Below are 21,471 nucleotides of genomic sequence, written 5' to 3' on the forward strand. Positions count from 1 at the left end.
CTCCTCCCCTTTCCCCAGACCCCGCCCCGCAGCTTCCGGCCGCTGCCTTAACCTACTGAAGCTGTGGGGTTAGATACCCGCCTGCTCGGACGCGGCCCGCGGGCAGCTCCGCTGCAATAGTCAAGACTTTTTTTTTTTTGTCAAGACATTTTTGAAAGAGAAAAACCGCCTATAATCCTTTCATTTTAGCACTCGATTTAACGTCAGCATGCTTTTTGGTCACTTTTTTATGATCCTGTTTCCTTATTTGTTCCATCTGTGTGATGAAGGGATGTCTACCTTACATCCCTTATGGGCTACTGTGAGAATTAAATGATACTATATATGTAAGGTTCTCAGAGGTACTTGGCATACAGTATGAACTCCGTTTATGATGATCTTTTACTACCCAAACACTTATTGAGTCCTTACTAATATGTCTTAGTCATCTTATCTTAGAAGAATTCTATTTTTATGGGGGAGACTGATAAGCAGACAACTACGCCCAGAATGGTATCTAACTACTAATGGAAGTGTATACAGAACAACATGAATAATGAAGAATGGGGACACCTGGGTGGCTCAGTGGTTGAGCATCTGCCTTTGGCTCAGGTGGTGATCCTGGGGTCCTGGGATCCAGTCCAGGATCGGGCTTCCCACAAGGAGCCTGCTTCTGTCTCTGCTTCTCTCTGTGTGTCTCTCATGAATAACTAAATAAAATATTTTTTTTAAAAAAGAATGAATAATGTGGATGAGAAGTTCAAAACACAAGACAATGGGCCCAAGACAATGGTTTGGACAACATGCTGAATAAACTCCGTGGTATTTGAAGCAGTGAGGGTAGACAGGACAAGAGGTAGATAGACAAAGACAAACTTGGGAAGTCCAACATTTTTTGAAACTAAACTCTACACCCAACATGAGGCTTGAACTCACAACCCAGTATCAAGAGTTGCATGCTCTACCCACAGAACCAGCCAGTGGGATACCTCTTGAGAACTCTAACATTTAAAGGAAGGGAAAGCAAAAGAACCAGAAAAGGACAATGTTGCCAAAGCCACACAGATGTCTCTTAGCAGCTTCGGGCTCCATCATAAGCTTCTAACATTTACATTACATCATGTGTCTTTTCCTACATTGATCCACAGTACAGTTTTATCTGATTGCTTAATCTTCCCTCATCTTGGTTTAACCCAATTTACTTAACCATTTGTTCTTTCATTTTACAAATATTTATTGAATGTCAACTATGCACCAGACACGGTTTTGGGGTTTGGGGAAACAGCTATGAACAAAATAGGTAAAAATTTATTTCTTCCTGGAGTTTAAAGTCCAGCATACATGTGTTTCAGGGCAGAGCAAATAGACATTTGGAAAATGATATGTAAAGTTATTCTGTTAGAAGATAACAAATGCTAAGAGAAAATACAAAACAGGATAGTAGGATAAGGGTATATGGGATGTTAACAGTAAAAAAAAATATTTTTATTCAACTATAATTAACACAGAGTGTTATATTAGTTTCAAGTGTACAATATAATGATTCAACAATTCTATACATTATTCATCACTCAGTACTGGAGTGGTAACGTTTAAAATAGGGTAGTTTGTGAAGATCTCACTGAGAAAAGGAGATTTAAGCTACCACTTGAACAGAGTGAGGTAATGTCATGTGGACATTTGGAGAAAGAACATTATGAGTAGAGGGAACAGCCAATGAAAAATATCCAGTGGGACTGGGAAGGAGATGAGGTCCTTGTGTGCTACTGTAAATGTGTAACCTGATTTTACTGAGTCATATGGGTGTACTCTGAGTCAAAGGGGAAGCCACTGGAGGGTTCTGAGCAGTGGAGTGACATGATCCGATTTATGATTTGAAAAAGGAACAGTTTCACTGTTGCCTTGAGGAGAAGGAAGATGGAAAAAGGGAGACCAGTTAGGGTGCTGTTCCCGAAATTCAGGGTCTGGGAGGTGGTGGCTCAAGTCAGGGCTAGAAGCAGCAAGGGTGGTAGGAACCTTTGGGAGAGAAGTGGGGATGCGATTTCATTTCCTTCTAAAAGGGCTACCTTTGGCTGCTGAGAGTAGACTGTAGGTGTAAAAGTAGAAGCAGAGACAGCTGGAGGCTACCCCAGGGATCTAGGGGGAGATGGGGGTGGCGTGACCAGAGTGGGAGCAGTGCTGAGCACTCCCTAGTGGTCACCTTAAGTTCTTCTCACTTTGTCATTGTTATAAACAGTTTGTCTCCCATTTATTCATCTACATGTTCTCCATCCTTTTTTCTTTTGAGTTATCATTTCCTCTGCACAAATTCTCAGGAGCAGGAGTACAGAGCCCAAGGAAATGTGTTTTCATATATATATTTCCATACTTTCTCTCCAAAGTCTTGGTCCATCTGTGTGTGTGGAAATGAACTGTTTTGCCACAACAATACAAGCTCCGCTGATGAAGGAGAGGATACAGCATCCCTTAAAGTAAAGTGATTTCAACAATGCCAACTTGACACAACCATTTCAATGTAGCTATTAGGAGTTGGTCTATTGTTCTTTTTTATTATTTATTTATTTTTATTTTATTTTTTTTTCTAGAGAGAGAGCACATGTGCATGTGTGTGTACCCGTGGAGGGGGGCAGTGGCAGGTAGGGGGGTGGGGATGAGGGGTAGAGGGAGTGGGAGAGAATCTTTTTTTTTTAAATTTATTTATTTATTCATGAGAGACACACAGAGAGACAGAGGCAGAGACACAGGCAGAGGGAGAAGCAGGCTCCATGCAGGAAGCCTGATGTGAGACTTGATCCTGGGACCCCAGGGTCATGTCCTGAGCCAAAAGCAGATGCTCAACCGCTGAGCCACCTGGGGGGCGGGGAGGGGGGAGAGAGAGAGAGACTTAAGCAGACTCCACTCCCAGCACAGAGCTCAACATGAGGATCAGTCTCACAACACGGAGATCATGACCTTAGCAGAAATCAAGAGCCAGACACTCAACCAACTGAGCCACCCAGATTGTTCTTTTTTTAAACAAAACATTTAAAACACACCACACTGTGGAGAAAAATATTACAAACATCTATATTCACTGCCAATGTTTGGCGAATGTTGATACTTTGCCACATTGCCTTCTGTTACGACTATTGATCACCAAATGTTAGTGTCAGACACCTCTTATTCTTGAGCCTTCTTTCATGACTCTTGCCATACATCTGACTTTTTCCTCATTGTTGACCATTGTTTCATTTCTGACACTTCCAACCTCATTCTGTGCTCAGTGTGCAGTTCTTTATTCATTTACTCAGCTAAAAGGTAAAGTGTCTGCTATGTGGGGGTTCGGGGAGAGGATCAGGGGTTGAGAGGGACTGAGTGAGGAGCTTAGGGATTTTTCAAAGCCAAGAGGTTAACCTTTTTGTTTTTGACGCCATGTCTCCACGTTCCCAAGTGGACAGTCTGTGTCAAAGCAGCCACATCGGAATGTCATGTGCCTCATCACGGAGCTGGTTCAGGGCAGGTCTTGCAGCATCCAGGCCCACTTTTTTTCTGGTGCACCATACTACATGAGCAGACACATTTCCACTTCTCTACTCAACCACATGGTCAGGCTGTAATGAGGATTGGGCACCTTTTCAAGAAACAGCCCTGTCCATTGCCTGCCTTGCAATAATTTCACCTCTTCCCCTCCCCCACCCCCCACATCAAGTTATAGGGATTCCATCTGTCTCCTACTGTGAAATACAAGGCGTCTGATAAATGTACCATGAAAGTTATAGTATAGTCTGCAGACACAAGACACCATATCATAGTGGCTAAATATGAAGATGTTTGGCATCTGACAGGCTTAGGCTGGCGTATTAGTTTCCTAGGGCTGCTGCAACGAATTACCACAAACTGGGTGACTTAAAACAACAGAAATTTATTCAGTCACAGTCTGGAGGTGAAAAGTTCAAAACTGGCAGAGCCACGTTTCCTCTGAAGACTCTAGGGAAGACTGTTTCCTCACCTCTTCCTAGCTTCTGGCGGTTGCCAGCAATCCTTGGCATTCCTTGGCCTTGGTAACATGACTCTAATCTCTGGCTCCATGTTTACATGGCCTTCTCTGTTTTCCTACTGTCTCTCTGTCTCCAGATTTCCCTCTTCTTATAACAACACTAATCACTGGATCAGAGCCCACTCTAATCTAGTCTGACATTATCTTAACTCGAAGGCATCTGTAAGGACGTTATTTTCAAATGCAGTCATGTTCCAATGTTCCAGTGGACGTGGATTTTGGGAAGACACTATTTAACCCAGTATAGCTGGATTCTAGATTTGCCAATTGTCAGCTATATGACCTGGGAACAATTAATAAGCATTCAATAAAGATAGCTATTATAGGAATGTAAAGGGAGGGAAGAGGAAACCATTGCTGCCTGACAAGACAACATGAAAGAGGTGTATTTAAACTGGACCAGAGGAATTTAATAGGTGGCACTCTAATGCTACTTAATGGTTTTTTTTCCCCCCAGAACTTCCTACCAGATGCCATGTTGAGCAATGAATTCTATTCCAAGTGATTGTGAATTATAATTTTCCCAGAAATAATTGGAGGAAAAAAGTGGCCAGTTCTGAGCCAGACAGTCCTGGGTTTTAATGGCAAGACAATATGTGGTGGAATCCAGACAGTTCAGCTCAGTAACTTCGTGAATTTTCCAAGTAGTCTGTCCCAGGAGCAGCTCCCAGTTTAGGAAGGAAAGACCAGGAGGGTGCAGGTGATAAGCATGAGCCTGAACAGATCCTCGAGGACATTCACAGGTATACCCCAAGACTAGGACATTGTCGGGCTTGATAAGGGAACTTGAGAGAAGGGATCAGTCCCTCTGCCTTGTCTCTAGGAGGTTTGTTTAGAGAGTGAAGACTGGAATTTGGTATTGGAGGCTTGCATTATGGGACAAAGTACCTTAAATATAGTTGAGGAGAGGTGCCATCCTATATACTAGCAGGGAGATCTTGATGGAGGGGTTAGATCTCCCAGTCATGTAAGTGTCTGGGGAGAAATAATCACTAGTGATACATTTTTTAGCCACTCTGAACCAAGCACATTACATCTGCTGTTGTAATTTAATACCTACAATAGTCCTTCCAGGTAGGCTTTATTATACTCACTTTACAGGTGAGAATTCTGAGGCTTAGAAAATATTATTTGCCCAAGGCCACTCCTCTACCAAGAAGCAGAATCAAGATTCCCAACTCAGTGTGTCTGATTACAAGGCTGTGTTCTTAACTACTTAAGTCTACTTAAGACTGAGCTAACTGCCTTAGAAGACTGTGATTCAGAGGAGCTAGGAGCATTCCTTGGGGCAAGGGCAACGATATAATGCATTTAGGTCTGTTCTCTGTGTCTGAGGCAGGAAAAAGATAAGCTAGGAAACTTATCATGGGATTGTCCAAGTCTCTCAATGGAAAAGAGAACATCCCAAGATTGACAGCAAAGAGAGCCTTCCAGTTTGTGATAGATTCTGAACTGCTGCCTTACAAGAGTGTCCTACCAAGGCAAGGAAGCTAAGGAATGGCCCAACATCAAGATGAAGGGATGTAAGTGATGGAGCAGGACTCTGGAAGGTGACATCGATGTAAATAAGTAGAAGCTGAGCCTCAGGAATCTAGTAAGAGGACTTCTTACTTAGTCTATTGTGAGTTTCTGCAAATGGTCTCTCCTCTGGTGAATGAAGAAATGCTAACACAACAGCTTAGCATGATTTCAGATGTTCGTGGTCTGTCAGGTGGCACCTTGGAGTCTACAGAGGGAATCTTATAAATGAGAATGCCTGATCCTGCCAAAGATCCATGAGGCAGGAAAATCCATGTGCAACAGTGAGGGGACTTAGATCCAAGTCGTAGAAGGAGAAAGAAGGCAGTTCTTGCAAACTCCAGGTGGGGCTCCATTGCGGGTATAATTTGGGAAGGAATATTGAAGGCATAGGGTAAGAGTGCCCAGAGTGGAACAATACCCAGGGCTTCACAGAGCATTGGGTGAGAAACAGTGATCCAGAACGTACTTAAAAACATTAATCTGTGGGTAATCTAAAACTGAGAACATAAAATACTCTTAATGATGGCCTCAGGGTTAACATGAACTCTAACGGGGATCAGTACAAAACAGAACAAAAACTGAACTTCTCTGAAGTGGATTGAGTTGAAGAACACTAAGTTTTCTGTCCTGCAAAGTATTCAAGCATATCCCAGACCACTTTCGCTGTGAGGGCATTCACAAACTGGAAGGCAGAAGGCAAGGTGGTTTGCCCAAGTGACTTTGACAGTGCTTCCAACTCTAAGCCTCTGGGAGACCACGTTCACACTACCAGAGCCACTTGAACTTTGAGAATATTTGCTAAATAGAGGAAGGAGGTTGGCCTGCATGACTGGAAGTTTTCTCTTTATCTTTTCCCTTTAAAAAAAAAATCTTTTCCCTAATTTTTGAAATCCAGTTCACCTGGGATTTTTTCTTGGAAAGAGTTGGCTGTGATAGCACAACACCTCAGACCTACCATTTTTATTGTTTAATATTCAATCTATTGTTATTAGGCTAGTTTGTAACTTCAGTAAGGCCAGCATTTTGTCTACTTTTATTCAATGTTGACTCTACAACAGTGCCTGGTATATAGTAGGTATTATGAAATGAATGTGTCTCCCCAAACCTCATGTGTTGAAATCCTAATCCTCAATGTGAGTTTTAGGAGGTGGGGCCTATGGGAGGTGACTGGGTCAAGAGAGTGGGGCCCTCCTGAATGGTATTAGTGCCCTCGTAAAAGACACCCCGAGAGCTCCCTTGCTCTTTCTGCCAAGTGAAGATGTAACAAGAAGTTGGCAGTCTGCCACCTAGAAGAGGGCTCTCACCAGAACTGGACCGTGTTGGCACCTTGAGCTTGGTCTTATATCCTCTAGAATGGTGAGAAATAAAGAATGACTGGCTAACTAAAAGCTATTCAATGCTTAAAGTTTCAGTTATGGGGGTGCCTGGGTGGCTCAGTCGGTTAAGTGTCCCAACTATTGGTTTCGGCTCAGGTCATGATCTCAGGGTTGTGAGATTGAGCCTCGCCTCAGGCTCTGCCCCTCTCTCTTGTGAGCTCTCTCTCTCTCTCTCTCTCTCTCTCTCAAAAAAAAAAAAAAAAAAGGAAATAAATCTTTAAAAATGTTTCAGTTATGCAAGATGATTATGTTCCAGAGACCTGCTGTATAACTCTGAGCCTATAGTTAACAATACTGTATGTACACCTAGAATTTGGTTAGCAGGGTAGATACCATGTTAAGTGCTCTTACCACAACAGAATAAAAGAAATCAAAATAAAATAATTCTGCTTTACGTCGGCATACTTTTTCCATTATCCCCATCCAGACCTGTGTGGCTCCTCTCAGCAGCCATTCTCACTTCTGTGACACACCAGGACGCAGTTAAAGGAGAATTTGGCGTCCTGTAACTCTTTCTGACCTTAGCCCTAACCCACGTGCCTCGACCCCTCCCTTGCCTGTCCTCCCCCCTGACCTCTACCTTGGGCTCTGACTCACTCCTCACTGTCTGGTCGTCAGCCTTCCCTCACTTGGCCTTGAATCATTCCTTAACCACTTACTGTTCAAGTTTAGGCAAGCTTCCTAACTGCTATCTGCCCGAGGTTTCTCCTCCACCCAGGAGAAAAGTTTAAATATGAAAATGTGAAGAGAGGAGGAATAAAGGTGGAATGCTGGGAAATGCTAACTTACAGAGGATAAGAAATAGCAACATCTCATCTCACAGATTGAATACATGAAAAGTGCTTAGTTCCTTATGGATACCCAGTTATGGGTATGGGCAGTAAATGTTAGCAGTGGTTGTTTTCATTATTCTTGAGTCTTTTTGTCATTAGTAAGTCATCCTTCAGAGCTGATGATTCTCAGCACCTCCTTCTTGATGATCATCTTGATTCCCCTCAGCCATGATGCTGTTTCTCCCCCAACTATGCCGCCTTGAGGAAACTCAGCCCCAAGGCTGCCTCTCCGGGTGCTGGTTCTCTCTGGCAGGACCCATACCCTCTGGATCTTTCTTTCTTCTTTTTTCTTTCTTTCTTTCTTTCTTTCTTTCTTTCTTTCTTTCTTTCCTTTTTCTTTCTTTTTCTTTCTTTCTTCCCTTTTCTTCTTTTCCTTTTTCTTTCTTTCTCTTTCTTCCTTTCTTTTCTTTCTTTTTCTTTTTTTCTTCCCTTTTCTTCTTTTCCTTTTTCTTTCTTTCTCTTTCTTCCTTTCTTTTCTTTCTTCTTCTTTCTTTCTTTCTTTCTTTCTTTCTTTCTTCTTTCTTCTTTCTTTCTTTCTTCTTTCTTTCTTCTTCTCTATCATTCAGGTTTTATTTATTTATTTGAAAGAGAGAGAGCACAAGCCAGGAGGAAAGGCAGAGGGAAAGGGAGAAGCAGACTCTCTACAGAGCGGGAGCCCAACACAGTCCTTGATCCCAGAACCCTGGAATCATGACGTGAGCTGAAGGCAGACGCTTAACCAACTGAGGCCACCCGGCGCCCCATGGAAGCAGCTCTTCTAGAGGAATTTATAAACAGTGCTGGAGTCAATCTGCATCTCAACCTGCCATTGTTTTTCTTATTTTAGAGGTGGAGGATTCTCTGAAGTCATCCTGGCCAAGGCAGCAAATTGAGACTTAACCAACAAACCACTCACGTGTGCAGGCTTTACTACCCATGCCTACAGAAATTAAAATTTTCTCTTAAATATAAAATTGTGGTAACTGCTATACCTTCCCCTTGGCTTAGTGGCTAGAAACTGTCCTCTGGCCTGTCTGAGGGTCCTCAGAACCGTCTTGTGTGAAAGCCAATGAATCCCTTGTGTTCTTCTGTCCCAGCCTCCTTGTCACTTGGCTACATTCCTGCTGGTGACCTTGGCGAAATTGCCCCTCTGCCGGGCATAGCTATCACCATGGGTGCTGCTACTGCCACTACCACTTTGACCTCAGGGGAAGGGACACTGTTTTTTGCTACTGAGGCTCAAGCGCAGACAGACCAGACCCTTCCCTTCAGGTTGTCACAGCATGGAAGACATCCTGCTGTAACTTTTAACAAGTATTTACTCCGTATAAAAATAACAGAAGGAAAGTTCAAAATTGAGAGCACCTTGACAATGAATAGGAGATGTGGTGCCCCTCAGAGCTCAGAGGCTTAGATCCCTCATGTCTTTGGTTGTAGACCCTAGAAGCTGAACCAGAGGCACAGAGGAAGGCGGGAGGTTCATCTAGCAGATGACCTCAGGCAGGCCTGGCAAGAGACTGCAGCGGTCACTCGGGGACCGGGAAGGAAGTCTAAACAGGGTGCATCAAGATGAGGATTTCCCACTGTACACAACTCGGGCTCTGTCGCACTGGGAAACATTGAGAGATGGTAGAGAACTGGTCATATAACCAATATGATCATCACTGGGCACCTGTGGCTGCTGAGCAGTGTCTATGTCTCATCAGGACTGAGCTGTGCTCTCAATGTGAAAGACACACTGGATTCTTAACATACAAAAAGCTGTACAAAAAAAAATTTTAAATATCTCGTGGATACTTTTTAGATTGATTACATATTGACAGGATAATAATTAGATATATGGGTTAAACACAATATTTTATCAAAATTCATTTCACCAGTCTTGTACTACTTTTTAAAATGTATCTACCAGAAAATGTGAAATCACATGTGTGATTTACATTATATTTCTGTTGGACAGCATAGAACATGCCTCAGAATTGTCCTGAGGATTGAAGAATATTTATCCAATTGCTCCAAACCATCACTGGCTGAACACTTCCCTGGGGGTGTCCACTCCCTGGTACTTCTGCCGTGTGCAGAGCAGAGCGCACTTCCAAGCGTCTCGGAAGGGTGCCAGCAAGTCATGGTGGGCACCGAGGCATTCTGTGGGGTACCCTCATTTCTACCTCCCTCAGGAAAGGCCATCCTACCCAGCAAACCCCACCTTCCCAGACAGGAGGGCCTCACTCGTGTTCATCCTTAGAATCTAGGTCTGACTCACCCCAGGGAACGGGAGAAGCTATTTGCTTATTTTCTCCCCTTCATTCAGCTCTCAGTTAGCTTGCCCAAGGAATGATGGAAGGGACATCATTTAGGGGAAACACATACCTTCATCGCTGGAAGGGAGGTGGCATTATGGTCTTCAAAACAACCAAATGAAGTAAAGCCTGATAGCGGTACATTTCTCGAGATCTGACCCCTTAGTCAACTCCGCAGCAGGACATCCACGGTTCAGTCCGTGCCGTGCCGCCCCAAGTCCACTCCAGCCGCTTTTCCTGCTTTCTCCTCTGGGTAGGGTCCACTTGTCTGTCCTGTAGCCCTGCAGGAAACCACGTGAACAAGAGCACAAAACTCCATAGTAACAAACATTATATTGTGGTCACAGAGCCTAATCCATATGGAATGGGACAATATTTTAAGGAATCATTCCTGTGTTCTCACCCACCCTACAACACTCACAAGCTTTCCAGCTCTGCACTCTCTGGTTTTCTTCACTTGCACCCTGAAGATCCTCCTCCCAGCCCAGAAAACTAGATATGAGTCATCCAGTGCTTCTAGGGGAAGGATGTTACTCTTGAAGTAGAGAATAAAGGAGGTGAATTAGTAATGTTTTAGTTCAAAAGTCACTGATAGAGGTGTAAGACAGAAAGTGCCAGATACACAGCTGCATAAGTGCAAGTAGAGCTCTGCCCCCAGATTAAAGATTCCACAGCCTGGGGGTGGGGTGGGGAGAGAGGAAGGACCTCGAGGACTGCGAGAGAGATAGCTGTGCTCCAGTGGAACACGACCCATGGCCCATCAGCTCCTACCCCTGGAGATCTCCACCTGTCTTGAGGACCTAGATTAGGTCCTGTTCACCTGTGGTGAGGAATGCTCATTGGCTGCAGTCACAGTGATGATTAGCTAGGTCTGAAAGCAACCACCTGTGCCCCAGGATTTCCTTCAGCTGCCCCCTCATACTATGTGGAAGCCCCCTTTCCAATAACTCAGAATGCTTAAAATCTCCAGGATTGAAGTCTTGTCACTAGAGAGTCTTCATGGAGTAGTGCCTGGGCAAGCGTGCCACAGAACCAAACAGAACTGACCCTAAACCTCTCCACAAGCTAGGATGGTGGTAGACACAGAGCTGCATTACGTTTTCTTAGGGTAGGAATATTTCTCCAAAGGAGTCATCATCTTTGGAGATATGTCACTGTCCAGTTATGACAGATCTTACGTTAATGTGCACAGCAGCTTCTCTGCTTGAAGCCACCTTGTTTTACCCTCCCCAGCACCTGCTTTCTATGGAATAGACTTTCCATAACAAAGGAACACTTGGCTCAAAGGTAATAAATCAATTGAAAAATATCAAGTATTCAAAAAAAATCCGAGGTAATGACCTCACCTGGTGTCATCTTGTATCACATACACCTGGGCTAAATAGCCAGAAAACCATTTGAATGAGTCAGAAATAGTGAGAGAGGCATAAGGCCGTGTGAACAGGCCTCATAATTACCCATGGAAATGTGTATTTTGGGTGAATCAGGATACACTATCTTGCTCTGTTGAGGTGGGTGGACTCAGTGGGTACATTCCAGGAGTTGTTTTCTCAGGCCCCAGGATCAATGAAAGAGGAAGATGGAAAGTTGCCCACAGGATTTCTGTCACATTTGGCTTCTTTAGGCTAATTTAGGGCAGTAAACATTTCCCTGTCATTGGCTCATGGTTGCTACTTTAGATCCACTCACACTGGAAACAAGTGTTTAATGCCCTAGTGACCCAGCAAACATTTCATGGGGCGGCCTTTTATAGTTTATGCTCCCAGGGCTAGGTGATTGTGGGTTAATGACAGGGAAAACAAATGGAAAATACCTGGACATTTGAAAAGAAATGACAATAAACTGTTTCTCAGATGTTATCAGTCTGGAGTAGACCATCTGTTGACCAAGGTAGAGATGGCAAATGTCCTTTTGGCTGATTCTCAGCCGTATACCCTGTTCTCTGAACCCTACCGGCTGCCACGCCTAGACAGTATGACCCCACCCTACAGCTGATGAGAAGGGATGTGGACACGTCACCCCAGCTGGCCCCATCGGATTCTCCCCCTTGGAATTGGGAAACACGTCTGTGGGACTCCCTGGCAGCCATATGTGGGCCCTGGGCCTGGGTGTGCAGTGAGAGGAGGAGGAAGCAGACACAGAAAAAAGGAGAGACGACAATGTAGCGGGATGAGCAGTGATGTTGCAGCCTCTGGCTCCTGGCTTTCCAGGCCCGACTCTAGACCCTTCCAAGGCCTCCCCGCGCCACCTCTTCATGGGTGCCGTGACATATCCCAATGCCTGTGGGAGTCTGTGCAAACCGTGTACTCCATTTTCTGGAGCTCAGCTGGTCCTTTGCTGCATGCAGGCAGGTTGGCTGGAACGGTCTCCAGGACGACTCTGCATCGCTGGACCCCCACGTCCCTATCAGCATGCTTCCTCTGCATTCTCCCTTTGCATCTTGAAGGATACATGGCTTGAGACATTTCTCACTTCCCTCACCTGTTCTCCCACCAAAGATGTTTTCTGGCCCCTGTGGTCTACATTGGAAAGCCAGGGGGCAAGTCAGCAAAGGGCACAAGAACAGCTTCCTTTTCTCCCTGGAGGTTCCTACTTCTCTACTTTTAAAAGTTGATTCAGTGGGGCATGGGGGGAGAGGAGATACTCCCTTCCTTCCTCCCTCTCTTTCTCCATTTATTCATTCCATTGAAACTCTTCAGGCACCTGCCACGTGCCAGGCACTCTTTAAGACTGTATGTAGCTGGGGTGCCTCCTGGAGCTTACATTATAATGGAGAGAGGCGGACAATAACTAAACCTACAGCTAAAACAATTTCAGAGAGTGAAGAGTCTGAAATAGATAAAACAGGGAAGGAAGATAGAAGGTGACTCTGTGTGTGTCCACGCGTGCCCCTTTGGTGGTTCCTTTAGGAAGGATACAGACATTCTGAGGGGGTGACATTGAATGGACATGGCATTCCGTGGGAATGAGCTAGGGTGCCTGGGGGGCTCAGTGGTTGAGCATCTGCCTTCAGCTCAAGGCATGATCCCGGGGTCCTGGGATCGAGTCCTGCGTCGGGCTCCCTGCATGGAGCCTGCTTCTCCCTCTGCCTGTGTCTCTGTCTCTCTCTCTCTGTCTCTCACGGATAAATAAAATCTTTTAAAAAAAAAAGAGGAAGAAGGAGGGCAGGAGCTGGCCATGAGAAAATGTGTGGAGGCAACTTTCTGGAGGGGGTGCTAGTATACGCCTGAATGCCGGGGGCCCAGGCCCCTCCTGAGCTCCTTGCTTCTTTCTTTTCCTTTTTCTTTCCTCAAATAGTAACTGAGAACCGCCCCCTCCCAGGGGTCAGGAGCTAGCTGCAGCAGATCCAAAGAATAAGACAGAGTTGTGCCTTGGCAGATTCTCAGAACAGGTAAGGGAAGGACAGGAGCAAGCCATAAAAACACAGACGGTGCATACACAGCGGCAGGGAGGATAAGGGAAGGATAAGGGAAGCAGAGGGGAGAAGGCGACTGTCTGCGGGTTCCCTTAGACCCTGCCGGCTGCGGCGCTCCGAAGGAGGGGGCTCTGAACTCAGAAAGCCCAACTCCTTCCTGTAGTGCTCTTTACCTTAGATGCCTTTGGACCAGAGTGGGAAGCTTATTGGAACAATCCAGCAATGCACACACACCAAACGCTAGCAGGGAAGCCCAGAAGAAAATTGGAATTGATTCAATATTTCTCAAAAACAAAACAAAACAGGGATCCCTGGGTGGCTCAGTGGTTTAGCACCTGCCTTTGGCCCAGGGCGTGATCCTGGAGTCCCGGGGATCGAGTCCCACATCGGGCTCCCTGCATGGGGCCTGCTTCTCCCTCTGCCTGTGTCTGTGCCTCTGTGTGTGTGTGTGTGTCTCTCATGAATAAATAAATAAAATCTTAAAACAAAAAACAGGAAAGGTGGCTTTTAGTTGCAGGACTAGGATGCTGACATGGAAAGACACATGCACACACATGCACACGCACACCTAATACCCAGAGAAGGACAGAGGAGAAAGGAGGACTTGACGGTGGTCCCTGAGAATGTGTAATCCAAGAACGAAAGTTTTACAGAACAAGGAAAAAACCATAACAACACAGGGTCACCGTGAACTCTGGTACTTGTGTAACCGATTTGGGGTTTGAAGGAAACTGCGTGTTGACCTGACGGTATGACTCATTGGAGAGGAACAGCCTTAAACAAAAACCCCGCAGTGATGAGGTTTTCCATTTATTGTTGTTGTGGGTTCAGGTAACACTAATGACACCGAGTCCCAGAGTAGGACACCGCCGGCAGAACGTGCCTGAGGAGGCCGGGGGGACGGCTGGTACCCGTGAGGGTTAGGCCGAGCCGCCGCGTGGCCCCCGACGGAGCTGGCGGCCCAGGCCCGGCCCGAGCACAGCCGGGGTTTGCAGCGAGCACCCGACGGCTCGGGATGGAGGTGGGCTCCTCGCTGCGTCGGAACAGAGCAGCCCACAGGGTAACCAGCTGTCCCTCTTGCAGGAGACTGTCATTCTGGAAACATCTGTCTCAGTGAGACTTTGCGAGAGAAGAATAGTCCTTGGCCAGGAGGAGCCTAGGGCAGAGGTCCCTCTGCTTGGTGAATTTGGGAAGCCAGCGGGGGGCCGGCCCAGCGCCTCCCTTTCCCCGTGGGGAGCAGGCTGCCCTGCGAGGCCTGTCCCCGGCCTGCCTGTCCCCGCTCCACAGCTGCCCTGGCAGGGCCCAGCCCCAGCCGAGGCTCCCTTTGCCGACAGATACAAGTTAGACCTTCCAACCCAACCTGTAGCGGTAACATAGGACCCATTTCGGCCTCTGTTAGGTCTTTAGCTCGACTCCTCAGGAGGCTCAGAACTCAGGCGGGGGAGTAAAGGACTGTTACTGAGCCCCCAACAGGGTCCTGCACGGCTCTCCAGACGGTCCTCCGGGGCTGCGGTAGTTGACACTCAGGAGCCCGTGCACCTGGCTTTGGAGAGACACATCTTATCCGTGAGGACAAAGGAAGCGTATTGTGGTTTCTCTGATCCAACCCCCAAATCCAAAGTCACAAGGACAGACACTCTGAGCGCCAGGTGTGAGTTTGTAGTCGAGCCACTTCTCACCCGGGGAGGCCTATGTAGCTAGCTGCAGGGTGCGAATACTTCCCCAGAGAATCCTGTCTCTTATCTCCGCTCCAGGAGCTCCCCACAATCACTTCCACCCCCAGTGAGGCAGCACGTTGCTAAGCAGCAGATCACATGGCCCAGGGCTCAGGTCTTAGGCCTTGAAAGTCTTGCTGTGCTGGTGCTTCTCCTGGAGTCCGGGCTGGCACACCAGAGCTAGATTTTTTTCCATGTATGTCCTTTTGGGGTTTTCTGGGGCAGCCCTGACAAGGGTAGAAGAAAAGTTCCACTTATTGAGCATCTCCAATGTATTACAGATGCACAGAATAGGAACCTGCGTAACATCCTCTAAAAGTCTTTAATGGCCTGCGTGGGAGGTATGATGCCATTTTATTTTTTTAAAGATTTCTTATTATTTGTTCATGATAGTCATAGAAAGAGGAGAGAGAGGCAGAGACATAGGCAGAGGGAGAAGCAAGCTCCATGCAGGGAACCCGACGCAGGACTCGATCCCGGGTCTCCAGGATTGCACCCTGGATCAAAGGCAAGAGCTAAACCGCTGAGCCACCCAGGGATCCCCTGTGATGTCATTTTATAAAAGAAGCTTTTGAGCCTTTGGGAGGCTAAATGACTTAGCCAATCAGACCCTGGAATCAGATAATATCTGAAATCTCTAGGAGGAATTGGGCAAATATTAGGATTGATGAAAGGAGTTAGCAAAAGGAAAAGGAGAATTCTTTTATTTTTTTTATTTAGGACAAGGAGAATTCTTGCTAAAGACAGAGATAAGACAGGTAGCAAGGAAGGTGCAGACTCATGGAGCGCGATGATTTACTTTGAAATACCAGGAACAAAGTTACATGAATTTTTGCCAATAATTGATTGAGCTTGCAGAAATTCAGTGAAGAGGAATCTCTGAGAAGACAGCTGTTCAAGAGCGAAGGGTCCCTGAGAAAAAGCCACTGAGAGGGGAGTGCCATCCAGATTGGGAACCCAAAGGCAGCCGCTGCTCAAACATTGAAAATGGGATAAACTTTGGTCTTGATATCATTACTGGCAAGTTTCCAGTTTTCACAGAATACGTGCAGAATGAGATTATAGTGATATGGGGCGCCAGGGTGGCTCAGTGGTTGAGCATCTGTCTTCGGCTCAGATCGTGATCCCGCGGTCCCAGGATCGAGTCCTGCCTCGGGCTCCCTATGTGGAGCCTGCTTCTCCCTCTGCCTCTGTTTCCGCCTCTCTCTCTCTCTGTGTCCCTCATGAATAGATAAATAAAATCTTTTAAAAAGTTATAGTAATATGGACATGAAGTATTTTATGAGGCAGATTAACTGGGATAAGCAAGTTTTAACCTTCACTCCAAGAGGTGGCATTATTATCTCTATCATGCAACTCGAGGAACTGAGGCACGCAGAGGCAAGGCCTGACTTATACTGTTGTTATAGGGATTAAATAAGAAAATTCACATACAAATAGCTAACTCAGTGCCTGGAAAACAGAAAGTACTCAATAACTATATCAACTTTTATTGTCTTAACAGAGGAGGAAGCTGAGTCCTAATGAAAGCAAATGCTTTGCCAGTGTTGGCTCCAGAATTTAATAATTTAACTGTAGCTGGGCCTTAGGGTAGTGACCTGGTTTGGGATGTTGGAGGGATTGACAGGGGATTTGTGTTGAGGCTGTGTTCGTATAAAAAGCCCACCGTGTTAACTTAGCTCATGTGTGACACCCCCCCCCCGCCCCCAACATTTTCTAATATGGTTACAGTCACATAAGATCGGGCATATGTCAACTGTTCATTACAACGATGGTTATTGTCTTCGTTTGGAACAGCTTGAGGTCTGATGGAGATCATGGGTTTAAGGCTAAAGCCCCTTGGAGCTACCTTTTGGTGTCACCGCTGTCATGGCCCCAGCCAGCAGATGATAGAGCTTCCACCGGAAGGCAGTTCTGATTCCAGAGCTCACGTCGTCACTACTACACCATCGCACTCCTGTGCGTGGCCAGAAGTGGTGACTAACTGGGGGTTTGGTTTTCCTTGAGCCCGGCCTCCTGCCTGAGGAGTTGGGGGTTGACGAGCTCCCATACTTCTGTGACTCTCTGGGACCACTCTTACTGTTTTCCACGAGCAAAACTAAGACACAGAAGCCCCAAAGACAGATTTCTCTTTCTTGCATTTCCTGACCAGCAGAGACTTCCAGCCAGGAAGATCAACGTGGATTGGGTCTCTTTGCCCTTTTCCAAATTGTTCTGGACACCTGTCTCACAGCATTAGGGCAGCTCTCCTGCAGCTCCGCAGGCTCCCAGGCTGTGACCGGCTCCATTTAATCAGGATTTTCATCCTCCCCTGGAAGGCCCACGGTGCTGCTGCAGGCTGCTCACGGGCAGCACTAATTGTACAGCCTTCCTGGCTTTCCCCAGGGGGTCCGGTGGCACTCTTGACAGTTTCTGCATAGCTGTGCTGACAGCAGGCAAGGCTGGGATTTTGCAAACAAAGGCTTTTGAAATCTGAAGAGGATGTAAAAGATACCAATTCGTAAAAGCCTGTTCCAGACTCCGATGAGACGTGAGAGTGGTTTTCGGTCAGCTCTAAGTGAAATGCAAGGCCAGCCCCTTCTCTAAGAAGGGCACCGCTCAGTGGCCCCTGGGTCACCAAATATTTATTGAGCACCTGCTATGTGTCAGACACCGTATTAAGCACTGGAACGTGATGACATGCACAGCCCCTAACTCAGAGCTCACCGTCCTCTAGAGAGGGCACAGCTTTGTAATGAGACAAGTACTATATATATACCTTATATTGGGCCCAAATCTGTGAGTTTGTTCATTTGTCCGTTTTTACACTTTTCAAACATCTTGAGCACTTATTGTGTCAGGAGCTGGGAGTATGATGCTGGGAAGGGTGTTTCTGCCCTTAGCCTGTACTGTCCAGGGTGAGAATAGCCTGGATACAAACTACCAAAAAGTGGTGTGCCAACAGGGGCTGCTGCCAAGTGGGATGGTTAGTTTTATGTGTGAACTTGACCGAGCCATAGGTACCCAGATAGTTGGTTGAATATTATTTCGGGGTTTATCTGTGAGGATGTTTCTGGATGAGGTTAACATTAGAATCCGTACTGAGTTAAGCCAATTGCCCTTCCCAGTGTGGGTGGGCCTCATCCTACAGAGGGCCTGAATGGAATAAAAAGCTGAGTAAGAAAGAATTCTCTCTCTCTTTCTCTCTCATTCTCTGCCTCTCTGATCTGGGTCACCCGTCTTCTCCCGCCTTCAGACTTGGACTCAGACTGAAACTCACACCCTCGACTGTCCTGGTTCTCAGGCGCTCGGCCTTGCGCTGGAACCGTACCCCTGGCTCTCCTGAGTCTCCGCCTTGCTGGCTGTGCATCATGAATTCTTAGGCCCCCACATCTCGTGAGCCAGTTCCTCATAGTGAGTCTCTATCTGCCTCCCTCTCTGGCCTATTTATTCTGCTTCTCTGGAAAGCCCAGACCATCCACGAAGCCACGATGGGAGTCCAACTGGGAGCCGTCGCAACGCCTGGTGTATTAAACACACTGCCTCTGCACGTTCTTCCTGCTTCTGAAGCCTGGGGCAACCAGGACTGAGTCAGCCGGTAGGGGGTCTGGGCTCCATCCCTCGCCTCTCTTCTTGGGCCTATCCCACCTTCCCCTTCACTTCTCTCTCCCTCTTCTCCCCTCTCTCCCTCTTCTCTCCTTTCTTTGATGCCTCTTCCTTTCTCCCTTTCTTTCCTTCCCCCCTACTCCTGGTTCTCACCATCCCTAGGTTCTTCTCTTTCCCTTGAAACACTTGTTATCAGGGCAGGGCCAGATGTACATATTGTACATGAAGATGGGAATAATTACTAAGAATTAAAGTGTTGCCATTCTCACCCCAACCTCAGGGGTCGTTGATTTTTTTCCAGCAAGGGAACAAAGCTTTAGCTAGAGCTGGTGCTCAATGGGAGAAAATGCAGGTGTGGGCCAAGCTGTGGGTGGCAGGGGACACTTTCCTGGCCAAGAAGCCTTCAGACTTCCTGAAGAGAAGTCTGCAGGGATGGGTCTGCATGGATCTTCAACACCTCTGTGGGGGCCTTGGCTGCACTTCTGGTTTCAGCCAAGGTGGGAGAGTCCAGGCCATGGAATCTGCCCAGGTCAGAGCCACAGCCCGTCCTCAGGGGTCACACGTACCACGAAGGCCATCAGGTCATCAGCAGCAGCTTCTCCCCACTTCTTGCCTAAAGGCCCTATGAGAAAATACAAATGACCACCTGGGGGTGCTGTTACTCTACACTTTCTCTATAAAAACTGCTGTCGGCAAAGACATCCAGGCCTCCCATGTTTTTGAGGCTCATCCAAGGGATGCCTCTGAGACAGAGGGGCTATACATACTCTCAGATCCGGATTAATATGGAAACACAGAGGTGGGAAAACTTTACACATTCTGAAAATGCCTTGATGTGTAACAAGTTGGAAATCGTAATAGGGCACTAGTTTTCAGCGTGCAGCCCAGAATAACGCTGAGGAACGTGGGCTCCACTGTTGACACAGAATCAGGGTTTGAGCTCCGGTGCCACATGTCCTTGCTGTGAGCCTTTATCCGAGGACTAAGTTTCTCTGGGCCTCAGTTTTGTCATCTGCTTCATAGGGCACCCGTGAGGAGATATATAACACTTCCTGGCACCATGGCAGGTACATAGAGCTTTAAAAAATAATAAATAAAATAAAATAAAATAAAATAAAATAAAATAAAATAAAACTCTTATCATTAGATACTATTTGCAAAATTTAAAAAAGAGACCGAGAGGGCATCGGGTGCTTGCAAGCCAAATGACAGGTGGCTGGGGCCCAAGGCTGTATAATAGGATGAAAAAGCTAGGGTTACGTGGACTGCAGGATTGGTCAGGTCAGTCAAGCAAAGAAAATGCCACTGGAAAGGGTCACTTGATCTCTCCCTCCTTCTATCTAAAAATGGTGCAGTGGTGCTGCATTCATAGGCTCACCTGGCTAAGAACCAGATCCTTTGAAAATTATTCTCAACCTCACCACTTTGAGCAAATGCCTTTCTCATCTCCTTTTGCTTATTCAGACTGCTGTTCACCGCGGCTCGGAAGAGCGTAGTGATGGCCAAAATATAATGAGGGGTTTGGGAACTTGAGAGGAAAGGAATGATTACCAGTTAGCACATTATTATACACACCATGTGGACTTCACGGTTGATGCAGAGAGGGAACTTGGTATGTGTGGTAATTATACACACTTGAGCTGAATTTGAGGAAAACACATAAAAGGAATGTTATTTCCTCTTTTGAAAAGGCTGTGATGGTAAGAAGCATTCCACAAGCAATTATTACGTGGAGCTATTTCAAGGATGAAATGAATGAATTTGTCAATGAACTTTACTGAAAAGGAAATCTAATTGGGGGCTCAGGTAGTTTGAGGAATGGCAGCTTATGAGTTTTGTACTGACAGGTGCTGGTGGAAAAGCTGATTGATCCCATTCAGGAATATAATAGGCTACGCTTGTATAGCACGGCATAGGGTACCAAGGACTTCCACATAAATTCTCTCATTAGATGTTCCCAACCACCCTTTGAGATATGAAAAGGACAAAGAGTATTATTATCGTTATTTGAAAAATGGTTTTATTGAGATATAATTCGTATACCAAACAATTCACCCATTTAAAGTGTACAACTCAGGGGTTTTAAGCATATTCACAGATGTTTGCGGCCACCACCACAACGGATTTGAGAATATTTTCATTCTGGCAAAAAGAAACACTCTATTCCTAAGCTGTCACTCCCTCTATTTTCTCCCCCAACCCTCCTCTCCCCCACCTCTTACGCCGGAGCAGCCAGTAATCTCCCTTCTGTCTCTACAGATTTGCCTATTCTGGAATTTCACATACATGGAATCATATAGCATGTGGTCTTTGGTGACTGGCTCCTTTCCCTTCGCATAATGTTTTCAAGGTTCATTCCAGTTGTAGCAAGTATCAATATTCCATTCCTTTTATGGCTCAAATATACTCCATGGCATGGAGCTAACATGTTTTGTTTATCCACTCAGCATTTGGTGTACATTGGGGTTGTTTCTACCCTTTGGTTATTTTCAATAACGCTACTACAAGCGTTCACGTATAGGTTTTTTGCGTGGACACAGGCATTCATTTCTCTTGGGTATATACCTAGGAATGGAACTGCTGGGTCATATGGTGTGTTAAGACTGTCAGACTGTCTTCCAAAGAGGCTGTGTTTTACATTTCCTTTAGCAGTGTATGAGGGCTCTGATTCTCCACATCCTCGTCAATACTTTTATTTTTTTAATTTAATTTTTATTTTTTTTTCTCGTCAA

The 21,471-nt window shown here is 46.1% G+C and overlaps 1 long non-coding RNA gene across 1 annotated transcript; it reads right to left on the reverse strand.

Annotated features, from left to right (window-relative positions):
- Positions 1-112: 112 nt before the first annotated feature.
- Positions 113-10,832, reverse strand: LOC144318362 (uncharacterized). Its single transcript, XR_013384225.1, has 3 exons — positions 10,446-10,832; positions 10,095-10,305; positions 113-3,569 (listed from the first exon to the last, which is right to left on the reverse strand). It is a non-coding gene; the product is annotated as an uncharacterized LOC144318362 (long non-coding RNA).
- Between the last annotated feature and the right edge of the window lie 10,639 nt (positions 10,833-21,471).

Source organism: Canis aureus, chromosome 8, assembly GCF_053574225.1.
Source record: "Canis aureus isolate CA01 chromosome 8, VMU_Caureus_v.1.0, whole genome shotgun sequence".
Lineage (NCBI taxonomy): Eukaryota > Metazoa > Chordata > Mammalia > Carnivora > Canidae > Canis > Canis aureus.